The sequence below is a fragment of the Anguilla rostrata genome, chromosome 2 (genome assembly GCF_018555375.3).
Source record: "Anguilla rostrata isolate EN2019 chromosome 2, ASM1855537v3, whole genome shotgun sequence".
NCBI lineage: Eukaryota > Metazoa > Chordata > Actinopteri > Anguilliformes > Anguillidae > Anguilla > Anguilla rostrata.
Genome location: NC_057934.1, coordinates 11,721,425 through 11,737,820, shown reverse-complemented (window position 1 = coordinate 11,737,820; position 16,396 = coordinate 11,721,425). Strand labels below are relative to the sequence as shown.

General features: G+C 39.5%; 1 long non-coding RNA gene across 5 annotated transcripts in view; it reads left to right on the top strand.

Moving 5' to 3' along the window:
* Positions 1 to 3,676: 3,676 nt before the first annotated feature.
* The window catches only part of LOC135246549 (uncharacterized), a 43,880-nt gene continuing 31,160 nt past the window's right edge, over positions 3,677 to 16,396 (top strand). For all 5 annotated transcript variants that reach the window (XR_010327778.1, XR_010327775.1, XR_010327764.1 and 2 more), the window contains exons 1-2: positions 3,677 to 3,944; positions 12,069 to 12,188. This is a non-coding gene — a long non-coding RNA (uncharacterized LOC135246549). The remainder of the gene's footprint in view (positions 3,945 to 12,068; positions 12,189 to 16,396) is intronic.

Below are 16,396 nucleotides of genomic sequence, written 5' to 3'. Positions count from 1 at the left end.
ATAGATGGATGGTGTCTCGTCCATCCTGCAGACACCGGCAGATTCTACGCCGTAGCAGATACAAGCTGTTCTGGCAGCACGTGGTGATTCCATATGATTGTTTCAAACTTTTTGACCACTATCTATATGCCAAAAAAAAAAAATTTCAGAAATTGAGCATTTTATTGAAGATACAAACATTACCTCTGAGTTATAAGCTCGGTCCTCTTAGCATTGTGCTCTTCCACTGTAAGCGGCGGTGCCCTCTGGACAGGTGAGTCATCCCTGCATGCGTGCAGCCCTTCAGTAAGTCAGAACTAAAGCACAGTGAGACCCACGGAACAGGGCTGTCCAAGGACTTCAGCGGTCTCTGGTTTTTCCTTGCAGTGGCAGGGCCGAGCAGCATTTCAAATGCGTCTCCCGTGAAAGTTGATATCGTCACTGCATCTACGCATCACGTAAGGGACAGTGGCTCTTTTTATGTATGGTTTTGCACGACCTGTAATGCAATCTGTCTCTGTGCCAGGACTCCCATAGCAGCCAGGCAAAATTCCAAAAAATGGAGCCAGACAAATGAATGAAGTGCTTTATTATTTCCCCAGGCGTGCAGGCAAAGGTGATGGCTATATACAGTGTGTGTGTGTGTGTGTGTGTGTGTGTGTGTGTGTGTGGGGGGGGGGGGGGGGGTCGTGTTGAGTATCAAAACAAATAAACAACTAAATTCTAACAAACACAACTGACAGAACTGAAGGAACAAACAAACAAACAAACAAACAAATGGACAAAGAGCTATATATAGGGCTTACACTATTAGGCCTACCAGTTCTACTTTCCTGACTCTGACCAGTCTAAATTTGATCCAACAAACAAAATGAAGGGCAAACACTCCCTTGTATATGCTGTAGGAGGGATGGTTGAAAGCAAAAAACAAAACAAAAAACTTTCACCCTTCTGCACAGTACATCCCAACCACCACTGAAATAAAGCATTGGAATGCTAAGGTGGACAGACCTGTCACTATTCTCCTTAAATCGTCCATCCACATCCCAAGCCTCTTTCTTTTTTGTCCCCTAAGTTTGGCAGTAACTTTCCAGACTGAGCTGAGTCGTTTTTGTTGTTCACTTTCACTCCCCTCCGATGCACAGGTTTTATCTGCTTTGACTTTGTGTCTGCCATTCCATACTAGCTGCCCGCGCGAAGCGGTGTCACTGCCTCAAACGCGTCACATCATGCGGCATCAGATAAAAATCCAGCTTTGAACCTGGAGAGAAATTAGGTTGTTCATATCTCCGGCACTCTGATTATCTATTACATGATGGGGGGAAAGATTCTGAAGCTTTTGTCTTCGGAAGTTCAGAGTTTGGCGCAGCATTTGTTTACAAGAGAAAGGGCATTTTGACTTTTGTCATAAATTCTGATTGATCTGTAACTTTTTTTTTCTTGATACTTAGCTCAACATTAGTCATCTGAGCTGACACAGGTATGAGGCTGACAGTTGAGCCACATGCATAACTGGATCACTTGGGCCAAGCCTACTGGCCACAAATCCCCTCAGAGCATGTGCGTGTCACCTCTTACTCTGACACAAATGCGAAGAATACATGTAAATCCCTGTCCTTTTGCCCTGGCTTATTGTTTTCTGTGCTTCACTGAAAAGGGCCAAGCTTTAAAGTCAATGCTTTTACCTGCATTACCTGGAAATTCTCACAGAATATAATTACAAGTGCACTGTGTTTTTTTTTGTCATCATTTTTTGAAATTTAAATTAAATATATTTTACTGATCTATCACATTTGGAAATAAGAACTGAAGTACTATGCCTCAAACAACATCCTTTCATCTTTCTGTGAAGCAAAGGTATGCTGAAAGCTTCATTACCTTTCTATTTCACATACTGCTTGCTTTAAAAAAATAAATCACATTTTCAAATGGTAGGGGAGGTGGATTATAATAGAAACTACTGCTGAGCCACAGATACCAATTTTGGGGAAAAAAACTGTATTTGTATGTAACTGGAAAGAAAATGCTCTTTTTAATTTTTTAATTTTTGTTGCCAAAAGGCAATCTAATTCAATGTAAGTGCTTAAACTAATTTGCAAGGATAAGCCTGATTTATCAACTACACATAGAATATTTTCTCACGCTCAGATTGTGGAATGCTTGCAGGGAAACTGTCACTTGTGAAGGATTGTCATGTCACACGTGCATGCACACACACAAAAACACACACAGACACACACAAGCATACAAACACACATGCACGCACACACACACACGCGCACACATTGATTGTTGATAAATCCCAACTCTGGGAAACCCTCTTCCATACACAAGCCATAATTTTACATACACGCCCACAATTTGTATTTATTTATCCTTTAATAACCAGGAGAGAGCCCCATTGCGATTGTTATCTATCAAGGGGGGCCTGGCCAATTACACCCATTGAGCAAACGCATCCTGTTTAAAGGACAAATTATTAATGTCCTTTCCAAAATGAAACAATGTCACAGCAGAAAAAGAGGAATAAGGCTGAAACGGAAATAAAAAACGTGGTGTGAAGGCGGTGGTGTGACAAGAACTATATCTGCAAAATTGCAACCTGGCCGCAAATTACTGTACAAAAAAAAAAAGAAAAAAGATTTGATTTATAGGTAGATAGAGACTTACACATACTGGCTCAAAAGAATAACAGCACTAGGAGGACAACGTTTTCCCAGATCGTATCCTCTAGAAGAACAGGGAGGCTTATTCAGCAGGAATAGCACAGGGTGGATTACAGTGACCTCATTCCCGATAAGTGACTTTTAACATCTTATTGAATATGCACTTATGTATAATGAAAATGTTTAAAAAATGCAGAAGTCCCTATTTAATGTCAGAGCTGGTAGGTGTGATGGGGCTGGGCATTCTGCAGAGGGAAGCTTGGTTTGCGCTCGCAGATGCAGCCGGTGATGTCTCACTCACGTTGGTTCCTTTCTTTTCTTTTTTTTTTGCAGCCACAAAGGAGTCTTTGTGCCACCCCTAGAAGGGTCCTCCCTGTGTAGGGAGCTGTCAGTGTCTTCCCACTGCACTGCCCCTCTTGTTGTATTTTTCATATCAGCTTCACAGCACCCTGGAGTACAAAGCCAAGGTAGCATACTGTAGCCGTGAGGTTTAAATCTCCCTCACTTTGTGCTGCTTCTTCATAAACTGTGGGCAGTGTGGGGCTTGCTATAGGTGTGAGCGGTGACTTAAGGTCAAGAGGCCCCGGTGCCCAAATACTCATGAATGTCGGCAGTGACACTGAGTTTGGAAATCAATTTTCCTTCATTACTTGGTGGGAACGCTGCTGGGGGAACTGTAGTTCACTTAAGCTTAAGAGCTCCTTCGTGATCATTTTGGGGGCTTCGAAGCTGAGATCTCGCTGACGGTAAGATTTGGTGCATTAACCTTTACTTTAAAGATAAATGAACCTATCAAATGTTGCTTTTAACAAAGAAATCCTCGCAGAGCACTTCACAGAGTGCATTTCATAGAAAAAACTTTGAGTTGAGTTGAGTGTGTGCATGGATTCGGGTGGTTTGCAAACCTGGTCCTGGTCCTGGCGAGCTGCATAGTCAGCTGATACTCGTAGCCTAATTGAATCAATTAAAGCAATTGATTTCAAAGGTAACTCGACTCATCTGGTTTACTGAATTTGAACTGGTTTGCCGATTTTAATTTGAAAACAAAAACCAGCCGGGCCTGTGGCTCTCCAGGACCAGGACTGCAGACCCATGATATATAGAATGAAAAGCCGAGCCGTGAGGCTTTTATGGATTACTGGAATGATGGCAGAAGCAATGAGCTGTGTTTGAAGGAGGGGGTCCTCAATTCATTTCAACTGCAATCCCATTTCACAGAAGATGTGCAGCTGGGGGCCATATGAGAATTGTCAATTCAACCCTTTCCCCGGACACAGATGGGAATATCTAAGTATAATCGTAAGTATTTTACAAGTATCCTATTGTACTTTCGCATAGTATGGGACATTTCTGGCTTGTATGCATACAAATTTTTACCTCAGGTGAAATAAATGGGCATGGGAATCTATTAAAGAAAAAAAAGAAGATTTAGAACCTATTTACCCTTTACCGATAAATGAACGGACTAACTCAATATCTGAGTGGATAAAGCACTGTGTAAGAAGTCTTTGACTAATAAATCTTTCTCCAATCGTAATACATTTACTTCTCCCAGGGCTCTTGTGAAAGAGATTTCAATCTCTGCAATGATGCTTCCTGGTTAAACAAAATTAGAAGTTCATCACAGCTCAGCAAGATGTTCACACAAGCCTTTTTTCATTCCTGTGTAAAGCCTTGTGACCCCACTAATTCCACTGCACAAAATGTACTAAAAACATATATTTTACTACAGAAGAACAGAGAGAGAATAAAGAGCCTGGGAGGCTGTGCAGTTATTTTATATTCATTCAGAAGTGTTGATTTTTAAGGCTTTGTATTTCATCTCCTGTCTGAGAGATGATTTGCCTCTGTGCCATTCCCCACGTACTTCCAAACTGCTCTTGACAGAGGAACGGGTTTGCATGAAGGATGATGCAGTTGAATGAATATGTAATACCAAATCTAAACTTCAGATTCATTTTCATTCCTGAAAACACTCAAAAATATTGGATGATAACTCCATTTTATATTGGGGGATGAAAATGTAAAATTACTTCTCAACTTGCAAACCAACAACAGATGATTCAGTTTCACAATTAGCCAGGTTGTTAAAATAACTGAACAATTGTCAGCTTGCAAGAAAAGCAAGCGGGTATTCAAGGATGATTGCATATCCCGCTTTTAGAGAAATGCACTAGCTAAGTGTTTGTATGTAACAAAATGATAGAACAGACAGTCTGCAAATATAATGTAGCTAGGTTTTCAAATATAGTTCAGAGATGTCCTGATGGTGCACCATTATGCCTCGTTACAGTTTATCATAAGAAATGCTCTGAAGAATAAACAAAAAATGTATAAAGAAATTTGCATGTTAATGAACAAATAGAATATTTACCATTATGAAGGCCAAAGAAAGAAATAAAATAACCTGAAAGTAAATTATTCTGCAGAACACAAATTGCCAAAACTGTACAAATGGCATAACTGTCAGATAGTGAGGCATTGCAAAAACCCAGTCTGGAGGGGAAAGATTCATGCATGGTTGAGTAGTACAGTGTTTCTAATATGAAAATTGAATATTTTTTTTCTTTGCTAATATTGCACTGAGACCTTTGCCCTCTCTTTATATCCATGTAGGCTGTCTACACATAGTGTTTAAAGGATGGAGAAGTGGAGTAGATCTGTTTTATAAATTAGTTGAAGCTGACAATCAATATATAGAAAGTCCTACAAAGCACCAGGGAGTTTACGTGTTTGAGTCCATCAAGAAAGCCCAGGTACTGAAAAGTACGGTCCTCTCCACAGTACAGGGCTGAGACCAGGAGAACATCTTGAGAGACAGTGAGTTTGAGTGTTTATGAAACAAATGACATGAGAGAGATAAGAGAAATGTCGAAGCGGCGAGTTGAAAAGATGTTGCAGAGTTTAATTTGTTTTAGCTTGTTGTTTTCGTCCAGAGAATGTGAGGGGGAAGGGTGAAAATATTCGCTTATTTATTTTCATGTCTGTGTGTGTGCTTTCTTGCTCCTGTGGTAAATTACAGTGAAAACCCATAACTGCTGCATCTCCTTCCCAGGGGTGTCACATGATGTGTGACATGTACCTTGTCTGCTTTTTTCCACCTCCTCCTATAATTACTGCTACGCTTTTCAATATATGGCTCTACAGTATTCCAAATAATTAACCCAACCACCAGTAGGAACACACCCTCCAATCGTCACTATATTTCCGCTGTTGTTATCTTTCCAGTTCAATCAAGCCACCACTTTTCCCCTCTGATAGTTTCACCTTTACAGTCTGTCTCTGGAAATGCCAAACAAGCACTATGAAGGGCAGTTTAAACTGTGCCCATGCATTCTTGCTCTTCATTTCTTTCCAGTCTTTCTCAAATATGGATTACCCCAGGCAGTGTTGCTATTCTTGCTGCACTTTCAACTCTCCAGCTAGTTGCTTTCTCACTGCCCTCAACCCATTGATTGCGGTGGTGGGTGGTTGCACTGGCTTAATCATCTCTGAGCCATTTTCTTCGCCCTTTCTCATTTATTTTCCCCTTTTTTTAGTGTTATACTGTTATTTTCACTAAACAGACTAAAGGTAATATTCCTGTTCTCTAACATTCATTAAGCCTGTTGGCAAACTTCCATGATGAACTGAACTATCTTGAAATGAGATCTTTCCCAGAAGATAGCCACCCACTGATCACGCAGCTTCACTGCTCCACACGGCTCGGAGGCAATTTGATCCATCATGGGTTCACAAGAAAGTGCAGAACTTCAGATCTTTCTTCTTTCTGATACCTACATCTCTAAACTCTATAGCATTGCATCCAGGCTATCCTATCTGAAAATAATAATTAACAGAAAATAATTTGTGCTTTGAAGATGAAATAGACATGGCTAATCGTGTGAACAGACCATCTGCTCAAGAATAACCAAGAATGATCCCATTTTTAGAAAAGAACTCATTCACTTCATGCAGTTATTTTTTGGAAACTATGCCCTAAAACTGTAATCAAATTAACAGTTCAATTAATTGCAATTTCGGTGTGTTCTTTGGGAGCAGGAATGACTCCTATGGGAGCAACTGGCCTTTAGATCAGGAGGATGAGCCTGTTCTTTAGAGAATGAGGCTACTTTTTTCTAAGAAGAAGCACATAAGCTGTGGTGCGTGAAACCTGCTTTTCCTGGAACTGCACTAACTGCACTAACTAACATAGAGAAAATATGGCATTTGTAAATTCACTATGAGAGCGGCCTGCTTCACCATAACCCTCTCATTAACTGCATATCAGTATCGATGAGGACTGTTTCCTTTTCCTTATCCCTGGATCGATTCCCATTGTGATTTTTTTTCTGGACTTATCAATGACACTATACAGCACCTTTCCCTTCTCAGAGCATTATTTTAGTGACCCACAACAGGGTCCCAGAATGTTTTTCCTAAAATGTCATTGTCTCTGTTTCTTCACTGGCTTTTGGCCTGATAAACCAAAAAACATAACCATACATCCTCCTGAACTTAAGAGCATAATTACTGATCATTGTCTTACGCTGACTAAAAGCTCATCTGTTCAGACATCTGCTTGATTTCCAGAACTTAAGCATCCCCTTCACCTAGAATGCCCCACAGTCCATGTGGGTGGGGCTTTTTCTTATCAGATGGGGCAGACATGTATAAGAGAGATGTGTGATGGCTGTACAATTCTTGGCACCAGGAAAGATAATGATGAAAATCAGGCAGCCAGCTAGCTGCCTGTGTGAGCTATTGATTAATGCCAAACAAATGCATTAGAACCTTACTGGGTAGCAGGCCATTAAAAGAAAGATGGTTCTTTGCTTTAAACAAGAATGCACACGGACTGTGACTAGGTGGCTGGCTATGTGTGACCTCATGTGACATACAATATACATCTTGATAAATAATGTGCATAAAAATGTGCCCCATACTGGCTAGTAACAGAAGTCAATGCTGCAGGTATGCAACGTTTCCATCGTCTGAATGAGTCGACAGTGATATGCCAGTTACTCGTTTTTGAACACTGGGCATGTTAGGCCATCAGCAGGTTGCTACTGTGCTGTTATAATGTACTGTAAGTTTCTTTGATGGATTATCATGATTATAATTTGGCACACAGTGTTACAGCAAACATTGCTGTGTGCTTCAGCATTCCTGTTTTTTTTCTTCTTCAGCCTAACACTTATTTTCTGTTATTTGCTTCTCTATTTGCGTGTCCCTATAATTATTGAAGCTCGTGAGAATTGCGTTTCCGTGGTCTTTGAAGACACTTTGAATAACAGCCTCACCGTTAAAACAGCATAGCTCTTTCCCCTTCAGTTTAAAGCATATTATTCAGGGCACCTCTTACATAGACTGCATTTTAAATCAAAAGCCCATAAAATGCAATCATTTGAGAGATTTGTTGGAACAACAGTCAGCAAGCACATCACCATATGAGGAGCACCATGGTCAATACTGCTATAGAGTCATTTTTTCAGGGCTGTCCTGTTTCCGTGGTGTGTGTGTGTGTGTGTGTGTGTGTGCATGCAAGCTTGTGTATATGTCCCTTATGAAATATGGAAGCAGTTGGGAATGGGGGGTTGGGGCGGCGCAATATATAGATGAGTACTGCTGTATGCTGTATAATTTGGAATTAGAACAGCATATTAAGGTTTGTGCAATTTCATAGTGCATGAGTTCATAGTTTCATTGCTATGTAAAAGGTTTTCTTTTTTTTTCTTCATTTGTACTTATGTGAATTTAAAGTGGTAAGAAAATCGATTTTTTGTCATTGAGTGGATGCCTTTTAGCTGGGTAATTGTGTTAACTACAAAGCTATATTTATTATTTTCTTGCTGGATGATCACATTTAACGCCTATCAACAGTGTCCTAGTTTAGATTTTCACTTGTTTGGCCTTGCTTAATGGGCTAGTTCTAGGTCAGATACTGTACCTGTACAAGGGATGATTGTAAGGACACCCTGTGTAAGGTTTCAGTTGCATGTTCTACTGTTGCTGTGAACTGATTTTGATGCTTCCTTTTAAAGAGACTCTTAAGGACTCTGGTCCCTGACTTTACACACATATTCCCAGAGCTGCTAACTTTTAATGACCCCAAAAGGCTTTCGTAGGCATCACAGGATTTGAAAAAGATTTATCTTACATCAGTGAGCATTAATGTGTTTGAGTAACAAGTTTGTGCTGCGTTTGCAAAAGCATGGTGCCATATCAAAATGCAACATCTACTTTCCCTGGTTAATCACTATAGCGTAATTGCACAGGGAAACGGAAACTCTGATCAGTCGTTTGAGTATACTTCTTTGTAAGTATGGGAGCTTTTATGAACTGATATCATTATGAATTAGTGCAAATTATGAATGGGTACATTTAATTATTATTTTGATGTTTTCTCAAATGGTCAAAATCAACAGTATGCAGTTTAATGAAATATATACACCTGGTAAATTTCTGCTGGGAAACATGTAGTCTATCTTTTAAATGATCCCAAATTTGCTATGTTTTTTTATGTGGAAATGTATTTCCAAGATCATAGAGCAGTTTGCACACTGCAATTAATGATGTATTAGTTATTCATGAACACAAATATGAATGCAATATTGGCAAATACCCTCAACAAATATTGGAACTGCTAATTCTATTGGCACAGAGCAGAAAAGAATTAACACCTTAAGGCTATGAGATGTGAATCATGTTTTCATGTTTTCCTTCTATATTTTGAGCACAGGGCCTATTGAACTTGTTTCAGGCAGAAAGATGTGGAATGGTTTTAAATGCGATCTTTCAGTCACAGTAGGGTGCTAAAAGACTCTAAGCCTCAGATATCCACTATCTTCTGAACTTACAGATATGAGGACATGTCTCCTCTTAAAAATCATTGATATTATGTGCTGGAAATCAGGATTTCTAGAAACTCACCCTGGATGTATCTGTCACTTTGAATGGAACCCGATTTATTTGTAAAACAGAAGCATACATTTAGTACATGACTGCGATCATTTATACTTACAGTAATATACTGAAAATTCCTGAATCTGTATTATTTGAATATCATTGTGTGGTATTATTCTGAAAATGAAAGTCATATATATATTTATTTATTGTAATAAGATACAAATATATTCTGTTGCACCAGAGAAAAATGAAACGAATAACTGAGTCGCAGATATTTAATATTAGCTTTTGTACTTTTAACATCTTACAGTTTTAACTAAAAATAAAAAGCACCGCTGTACCCTAAAATCAAAGCTTTTTAGGCAATGCAATGGTGCAAGAACCTTTACCATGCCCATAATCTACAGTGGGTTCATATGGAAAAAAGTTGAGAACTAAATTCTAGCACCATTTAAAAATACAGAATTCAGTTTTATTTCATTCAGGAGATTTTTCACCAGCAGACTGCAAGGGAAAAGTTCAGGTCAGGGTTTTTAATGCAGTTTTGAAATCTAAATTTACTGATTCAGATACATTGTGACAATTCTGTCAGAACAAAGAAGTGTTCCTCTGGATGAAGCCCACAGGAATTAATGAGTTGAAAGCTTTCTGTGCTTTAGAGGCACGCCTGAGTTAAATGGAGAGGTACTGCTGTGCTTGGTGATTTAACATAATGATTAATAATCAAGGTTCTCGGTGCATAAATAGATGGATGTGCATTGTGGACATGAAGAATAATGCATTTAGGTTATTTTCTATAAAAAATGTTAAAAATTAAAATAACTTTTACCATTGCTGGAGAGAATGACATGGTCCAGTTTTCCATTTTTACACAGATGGTATCTGCCAAATAGATTCATTTTTGGTCACAGATTTTGTGAGTTGATACTCAGATATAATTAAAATGGCCCATATGTCATTTTGTCAGGTACCCTGAAGTAACCTTGATATACGTTCTGTATTACAGTTAGGTTAATGGAGGATTGTACCCAGACTACAAGAAGAAAAAAAAAAGAAGCTTTGTCAAACCAGAAGTAAGGTTCTGTAGCTTTACTCATTTTTACAGATAAAGAAGCTATTCGCTACCAGGCGGCACCACGGAAAGCTTAAAGAACCAAGCAAGCAACCTGCAGCGATTCCAAGCAAGCCAAAAAAAGAAAAAAAACTGCTAGTGGGGAAAACCTGAGAACGCCCTTTAAACCCCTCTAACGAGCTACCACCTGCAGGTGCTCTTGAAGCTCTGCTACTCGCAGGCGGGTTTTCTTCTCCCGTAGACTGTGGCTCTCCAAAGCGCCACATTACTGCGCATTGTTTGCAGATCCTCCAGCTACCAGACGTCTTTGAGCGAGGCACTTAACCTGAACGGCAAAGATACCTCGCTCCTTCAATGCCTTCCATTCTACGTAAGTCGGTCTGGATAGGAATGCCTGTGATTTGATGAAAAGACAGAAATTGATACCACTGATTGATCAATTGATATGGCTGCCCTGTGGTGCATCACAGTTGTACAGCAGACAGGATGTTCCCAGTCAGCAGCCTTGCATTTAATGAATAAATGATATTACCTTAAGACATACCATGATAACAATACTAATAATAATACTAAACCTATGAATGCCAATTGTATTTATAGGCTTATAAGCTTGTGTCTGTGCATCCAATTCTGCTGCACCTAAACAGCTCAAGTTCAAGTTTATTATTATCCACATGGCAGAGGTACACTGAATTGCACAGGCATCACAATAATAAAAAGAAAACAAGCAACAAGAAAATGAATATGTATGGCAATGTAGAATATCAACCTTTTATACCTCAAATACAAGTAGAAGCATATTATTTTTTTAATTGCTACTATACCTATGTATTTAAGCATACCTTTGTCAACATGCTCACTTGTACTGCATGTTACTTTTTAATAAAATTGAGTGAGTGATTTTATGTCAGAGAGGTGGAGCTGGCTTATGTGTTGAGTGATGTTTCTCCTTAAAGAATGCAGCTCTAGGAGGTATAAATAGAACTGCCAGGTAAGATAACCTGAACACATTTATTTTTTTATGTAGATCTCAGCTGTAGGACCTTTAAATTTTGCTGGGTAGCTACCTAAAATTTACATTTCTGTGAAATTTATTAGCTGTCTGCCATAAGACAGTCCGAAATAAAACATTTCCAAACAGTTTTGAATCAATGTGGAATTCTAAACAGGAAATAGGTTCTACACCTTAGAAATGTAAGAGGAAGTGGAATACAATAACTGTTATGCTTATTTTACAAAAATAAAATATGTTGACGATAAAACGTTTTGATATTGCACTGCAATATTATTTCATGGAACTTTATCCTCGTAATGACTCCACAGACAAAATAGAATCTGGTCAATTGTCAGAAATAATAAAATGTTCATTTTCTCCATTAAGTGTTTGCTTAAAATTGATACATTTTCCCCAGCAAATTTCTGTCAGATTTTATGGGTGATCAAAATTCTACTTCGTTTTCTAGGTTATCAAGACTCTACAATGGAGGCATGAATCCCAGACAGTGTACTGGTGTTTTGATTCCCCTGCATTCCAACCTCAACAGCACCTCAAGGAAGTTGAGGTCATTTCATTAGTAATTGAGGTATGGATCATCATTCATTTTCAATGGACAATTAAATGCACTGGTTAGAGAATAGTGTAAATGCAATTGATTCCTGATAGGGGTGTATTTCTCATACAATGTCATATCTAATTATGCTTTCTGAGTCCTACTTTCATAAGGCTGACAATGCAATACATTTTTGCAAGTAAGTGCATGCTCCAACAAATCATATTATTGGGAATTTATAATAATTTATAATCTCAATTTTATAATATACTGTATGTATTTGAAACTTTAAACAAATATTTTCATACTATGTCACACAATGTCACATTTCTGGTCTGTAAGGCTAATCAAACATCTGAAAAAGGTCATCTGTACAGTACAATAGGTAATTGGTGAATTTTCAGTGAAAGGGCTTTGCAGATTCCTGATGCACCCTTGTCGCTTGACCCAAAAAACTAGGCACTTCTCTGTGAAATATCTATCTGTAAAACAAAATGTTATTTGAGTGTGCAAACGAAAAAAGTGAAATTAATGAATTGATTAATTAATTGATTAACTGTAGGCCCCAACTGACCAGATGAGTCACTGTTGAGTAGCAAATGAAGTATCCCATTTATGTTATGTGTTCGCTTACAAGAAGCTTTTATTCAAAATAGCTTACATAATTTTTTTAAACATATAATCCATTTATACAGCTAAACTGAGGCAATTCTGGTTAATAATATTGCCAATGATGCACCAAAAGGAATTTGATCCTTCAACTTTTGTACTACAAGGCTAGTTCTCCAACCATTATGTTATGAGTACCATGATTCACTACCAGCTATGTGTTGCCTTCTGGGATTCCTTGTCACAGTTAACAATAGCATCGTCAAGAGACTCCAGATTCAATTTCAAACGTTGTGGAGTGGCACCACGAGGTCATGTATTTTGCTTGATGTGTGCTTTAGCTTGATGTGTTAACTGGAAACGTTATGCTGTTTATAGTAATCACAGTGGATTTAAAAGATCTTAATCATACAGGTCTGGAAAGTGTAAAGATCTCACATGATTAGAATGCCACTTCATCGGCTGCTGACTGCTTTCAGGGGCTTCCCGTTCTGAGAATTCTTTGACTGCAAAAATGTGAATTTGAGGAACGCACAAAATGTGAGATAATGGGACGGTGCCGTTTCGTGTCGGAAAAGGGCCAAGATTCTATAAGCGTACCTCTGATTGACAACAGACACCCGTGAGTATGCCCCTCAGAGGGGGTCTGTCAGGCAGTCTTCCCCGTTGCCCCCTCAAATAGCAGTCCCGTGGTTTTGTGCCTCAGGCTTGCCCTTGATGTTCAGAGTGTGGCTAAGAATGTAAATTTATTTTTATGGACGGCGAGATTTGCAAAGAGACACAGGCTGTGTTTCCCCCCCTGTTCCAATACTGTTGCCTTAGGCATTCATTTACACAGTTGTCAAACAAGCAACTCACCCAGCTGTCTAACTCGGGCAAAATATTTATTTCACGCTTCAGCCAGGAAGGGCAGCGCACCTGTTGACTACATTTTGAATATGTGGGCTTGGACCCTCATTGTATCATGGCGGACAGTATTAAGTGTTTAGAAGCTGGCGCATCCATTGTTATTTTTTCTCTATGTTGGCAAGCTACAGCTTATTTATTCAGATCTAGACTACTGTGTCCTAATCTGCCCTCTCCTCCTCTTTTTATCTCCTTGATGCAAAGCCCTCTTAATGCAATACATCACAACCCTGAGTGGGCCATTTGAATAGCTTAGGTGAATGGTAAGGAGAGAGTGGAAGGTGGGATATTTACAACTGTGTCTGGCATTATCATTGCACAGCTCAAATAGAGTTTTTTTTAGAGTGAGGGAAAAAGGAGGGGGGAGAGAAGGAGAGACAGAGAGAGAGAGACAGAAAGAGAGAGAGAGAGTGCCATCAATGACTGAATATCTTGTGCCTACTAGGTGTTAGCCGACATATCATGTTATTTGCCTATGTCTATCATCAGCCTATTCTTCTCCAAACTTAAGGTAGACAAAGTAAATATAAAATATTTTTATCACCAGTTACAGGGGAAGCAAAAAAGGCTTTGACAGTTAGAAATATTTATTCTGTGCTTTTGAAGACACAAAATGCTTTACAATAAAGCTCTCACTTTCAGCAACATTAAACGTTTGAAGAGTAATAAAAAACTGACAAGATAAAACCATTGAAAATAATGGTTACTTAAAATATAGAACCCATAATCTACTAAAAGACTTCTATTTTGCCTTTATTCTGTGTTCAAGCAATTATACAAGGGCCACGCATTTAAGATGAGGATTGAAGTCAGATGATGTCTGCATTAGGCCATTCTCAATCATTTCATTGAGCTGAAGTTATTGAGCATGAAATTTAAAATTATTCCTTAAATAAAAATGATCCTCCTTTGAGAAATTGTGTACTTCTCAATGACTCTCGTAGGATGGAAGAGTATTGGATTAAACATTTCCACAATCCTAGAAGTTTAAGGAATAACTCCAACAGGGCACAATATTCTCAATCTGGCACGCAAAATCCTTTTCTGCTGTTCAAGTTTAGAGCTGCAGACGGCATGTTTTCACTGTGAGCTATAGGGCAGACGGGGTGAGGTGACCTGCTGTGTCCACTAGGCTGGAAAGGATGTGGTGTGAAGTGTCACCGTCCTGCTCAGGGGTGGCATTAAATAAAGCAGTGTGGGCTTCCGCGGGTCGCAACCAGCATGGGGCACCGATACCTGTCAGCTTCACTAACAGAGCCACCAGTTTAATGACCTCCGAAAACAAAAACCTCTGGAGTTTTCAAGGTGTCGGTAAAATATTAATTTGTCTCACTTGTTAGGGAGTAGTGCTTCTTCAATGTATAGTATATTGTATAGGATCATCTGGTAAAGTTCTTTACTTTAGCTTCAGTACAGACTGATGAGCTATGTACTGGATATCCCATTTCAATGATTTTTAATTTAACAATTCTTCAAGGTGGAGTACTCCTCTTCATTCTGTTCAAGAGAACACCCATAAGACAGCTTTTCCAAAATACATTAATGGTATTTATTTCTGATTTCACAATTAATAAAAAATAGAAATTGGCGTCTCTAATTCGAGCTGAATTTTGGAATGTCCATTTTGCAAACTCTGCTCGAGCATGCTCATATATGCCCCCTGCTGCCGGCTCGGGAGAGTGAGTAGAACTCTCGCTTCTCCTAATCATGCAATGCCAGCCAGCTGTTTCTTTTCACACCCAAGGAGGAGACCCAATCATACACGTGCGCAGAGAGCACAGGCAACCGGATGGCCATCAGCATTTGAGCAATGAACACTACTATCCCCACCAACTGAATCCCTCCCATTTGTCCCTTTGGCGATGCAAAGCCTTTTGTGTTTTGCCAGCCACAGTGGGCACTGGCAGGATCCGAGACCGTGGTGCTCACTCATGCTACGCAAGCGGCGCTTTTACCGAGTGAACTACCCAGCAGCCCCGAGTAGACACATTTTTAATACAAATTTTTATTACATTTTCCGTAACAACTAACAGAACTTTCCAAAAACAGAATACCGAGTGACTCCACCCTTACACATTGTTACGTCCCGGTTCTAGTTCATCCCGACAGTCCTTGAAGTCATACTTATTAATATTTTTCCCCATTGCATTCATTGCCTGCGTTGGCCTTGACCTAATATTATCACCGGGTTACTGGGCTTATCTGCTTTTGAAAGGTCCCCGTCTAGCGTTGTGACATTAACTGGAGCGCGGTCGAGCCACTCAGCGACGGGAAGGCATTGATCAGTCTGGGTCTTTCCGTCAGAATAAGCCTTACGACGGGATCATGCCGAGCCCCAGGAGAGGTCACAGAGATGAGAAGGGTATTTTATTATGGACAAGGTCTGCCTTCTCTCGCCACTGCCATTCATCATCCTTATATGGATTATATGACTTGCTGCTCATCTCTGATTTTACTGTCACGGGGTAATTCAGAGTGAGAGCAGCGCTGTTTATTTCTCCCTGTTTGCTTGTGCGGGAGAGCGTGGTCCCCTGACATAGGCAGGCAGCTCTTGCTTCAGCGATGCAGGCAGTGCACCACCATAGCTTGCAAATTTGTGGGCAACTGTTTAATATTCTGTAATCCCAGAGGTTTGATCATTCATCGTTTTGCATCTGTGCATGCATTCTCATAAAGATAATTAAATTCTACTTGGGAGAATGCTTGGGAGTATTTTGAGTATTTTA